Here is a 3,207-nt window from a genome sequence, read left to right on the forward strand (position 1 = left end):
TTTATGTTAGGAATTTTTTATGTTTAACATTTTCTTTGACCAATGAATTTATTTCTTCTATCCTATATTAAACCCCAAGGATTCCTTCTTTCAGGTCTGTATTCTTCTGCTGTTGGCCGCATCTGTAATTCCTGTTTGCTTACCTAGATTTTCTATTTTCAGAATTCCTTCAGTTTGTGTTTTCTTTATTGCTTTTATTTCCATTTTCAGGTCTTTGACAGGTTTTTTTCACTTGTTTGATTTTTCTTGGCTTTCTTTGGATTCTTTAAGGGATTTATTGATTTCCTCCAATTTTTTGTTGGTCTTTTCTTCAATTTCTTTAAGGGAGTTTCAAAATTTTCCCCTTTAAAGACATCTACTATCTTCATGAAGTTGTTTATAAGATCATTTTCTTGTGCTTCAGTTGCATTGAAATATTCAGGTCTTGCTGTTATAGGATAGCTGGGCTCTGGTGATATCATATTTCCCTGGCTGTTGTTAATTATATTCTTACACTGGTGTTTAGGCATCTGACTTTGGGATGATTATAGGTCTAGATGCTGATTTCTGAGTTTGTCTTTGTTGGGTGGATATTTTGTTCTTTGTTTTCTATTCCTTTTTTTTTTTGTCTTCTGTTCATTGTGGTCTGGATTTCTGGTGGCTTGCTTCACCACTGATCCACTATAGTGTCTCTTGTCTCTGACCAGCTTAGGGACTTGACTTTCAGCAACTAGCTTGACCTTTGTTGCAGTTCTTTTGACTCATCTGCCCTGCACCTGAGCAGCAGGAGTCTGCTGGAGTCAGCAGCAGGTGTACAGCTATGGGGGAAGGGTAAGGTGTTGGGGAAGGGATGAAATGGATCTATGGGAACCAAGTGTAGGAAGTGGGGCAGTTCAGTTGGCAGGGGCTCTGTTTTAGGTTTTTCATTGCTATAAAGAGACACCAGGACCAAAGCAGCTCTTAAAAAGTCATACATTTAATTGGGGCTGGTTTACAGTTTCAGAGATTTAGTTCATTATTTTCATAACAGGAAGCATGGCAACATACAGGCAGATAAGGAGCTCAGAGTTCTGCATCTTGAAGGCAACCAAGAGAGACTGGCATCCTCAGGCAGCTAGGAAGAAGCTCTCTTCTACAATGGGTAGAACCTGAGCATATGAGGAGACATCCAAAGCCTACTTCAACAGTGACACACTCCCTCCAACAAGGCCTCATCTCCTAACAGTACCACTCTCTATGGGTCAAGCATATTCAAATCACCACAGGCTCATTCTCCTGTCCTTCTGATTGGTGTGTCCTGAGGAACTAGAGGTCTGCTGGAATTGGGATGTATTCTCTCTTGAATGTTTGATTCTCCTGCCTCTTCCTTCCTTCCTTTCTTTTTCTTTTCTTTCTTTATTTTTTTCTTGCCTCAGGTTTATTTGTAAAGACAGCATAGGACACTGGTCATCTGCAAATAGTGAGTGGGTAGGTAGGTCACAGCAGTCCATCTGTCTTTACACTGTCAGGAGCCTTTTCTATGGGCGCTTCAGAGGGGCCCAGGCACCTTTGGGAGCCTGGGCTGGAGCTGAAGTCTGGGCCTTAGCTGGAGTTTTGGCCTCTGCCTTGGTTTGAACCTTGGGCTTTGGTTGGCAAAGCCTATTACCCTTGGCGGTGTAGCTTCGAATCTGCTTCCCAAGTTTGGATTGAGAAATGAGAACTAGACTGCTGAGTTTGCGGCTGGGACCATTTCCATCTTGGGCTTGATGGCCTGAGGCTTCACAAGGGCCTTGATGGCCTCTACACGTGCAGTCACTGTCTTTGCATTGTTGGCCTGCATCTACTTTAGGCCTTTCTTGTTGTGCTTCTTGGCAAAGCGCATGTTCCTCAGGAATTTGGGGTCAACCCCATTAAGAGATTCATATCTTTGTGACTGAGGTTTCTCGATGCCATTTCTGTGCCATTTACAGGACTGGTTGTATGTAGTGTGGTTCTAGGACTTGGCCATATTTACATGGTAACTCAGGGCTCCTGCAGTGCCTCGGACTGGAAGAGAAAGAGAAAGGCCTGCAATGCAGCATGAGAAATAGGGCCTACGCTGCCAAAAGGTCCAACCTTGCCTCTTCCTTTCAAATGCTAGGATTATAGGCAAGTCTCAAGTGCCAGATTATAGGCAAGTCTACACAACTTCACAGTATATTTCTTGAAAAACTCAAGAATGGGTAAAATTAAAGTAGAATTTGGAAATAAATAACAAAAACATAAGCAACAGTGAAAACCATATTTACATGTAACGTTTAGCCAGGCTATGTGTATTTTGCAAGCATGCTACATTTATTCTTTTAAAATAAATTGAAACCCCTTTGAAGTAGTTATCTTTAAGTACCCAATGAAGTACCGAGTGAGGAAACAGATGTTATTTATAGACTCCAGACTGCATGATAGAAGCTACACATGGATATTTACATAAAGAACAGGGAATCTCAGAGATCCCCTGTGCATCACCACTTTTATTACTTCTTTTCTGTCAGACTGCACCTTCCTGAATTTCTGTCACAGCTCCCCTCTTCAGTCTTTCTTCATTCATTCTATACTCGTAGCAGAAGTCATTATTTTAGAGCACAAACTGGATCCTGACTCACCTCCTCCAGAGACTATGAAATAGCTTTAATGCTGTGGATATAAATCTCAACCCTCTAAACTTGCTTTCACCTTTTCTCCTTACTTAATAATATTTAACTTATGTCAATAATTATTCTGTTCTACAACCCCTGTATCATCTCTGTCCTCCTTATTTCTATTTCTTTTGTCTGCTTAGCTATCTTTCCTAAAGCCTCACTACAAACCTTCCTTCCCACCTGTCTTATGGTTGCTGTGAAGAGATGCCATTATAAGGCTGTAACTTGCACATGGGTGTGAGTCCTGTTGAACTGAGTTGTGGATCCCGCATGTCTGCTACTGCACAGGGGGCAGAAGCATGGGAATTAGACTGACTTCACTCCAGGCAGATTTCGGGCTATGAGAAGTCTCAGAACTCCATTCCAGGCATGGGGAGATCCTAGTCTGAGGTCCCGCAGGGGTGGAGTTCTTGGGTTGGAGGTCTCTGGGCCAAGGCTGCTGGTTAGAGACTGGCTGGTTTCAGCCCTTGGGCTTCCAGGCACTGAAGGACTGAAATGGGGGCATATGAGCTGGACCAGCCTGCAGCTGAGAGGGTCGAGGGAGAGAAGTTCCGGCTGCACCCTGTGGGGT

The 3,207-nt window shown here is 42.9% G+C and overlaps 1 pseudogene; it reads right to left on the reverse strand.

Annotated features, from left to right (window-relative positions):
• Positions 1 to 1,496: 1,496 nt before the first annotated feature.
• Positions 1,497 to 1,966, reverse strand: LOC114628093 (annotated as a pseudogene).
• Between the last annotated feature and the right edge of the window lie 1,241 nt (positions 1,967 to 3,207).

Source organism: Grammomys surdaster, unplaced genomic scaffold, assembly GCF_004785775.1.
Source record: "Grammomys surdaster isolate TR1022 unplaced genomic scaffold, NIH_TR_1.0 264, whole genome shotgun sequence".
In the NCBI taxonomy this organism is placed as follows: domain Eukaryota; kingdom Metazoa; phylum Chordata; class Mammalia; order Rodentia; family Muridae; genus Grammomys; species Grammomys surdaster.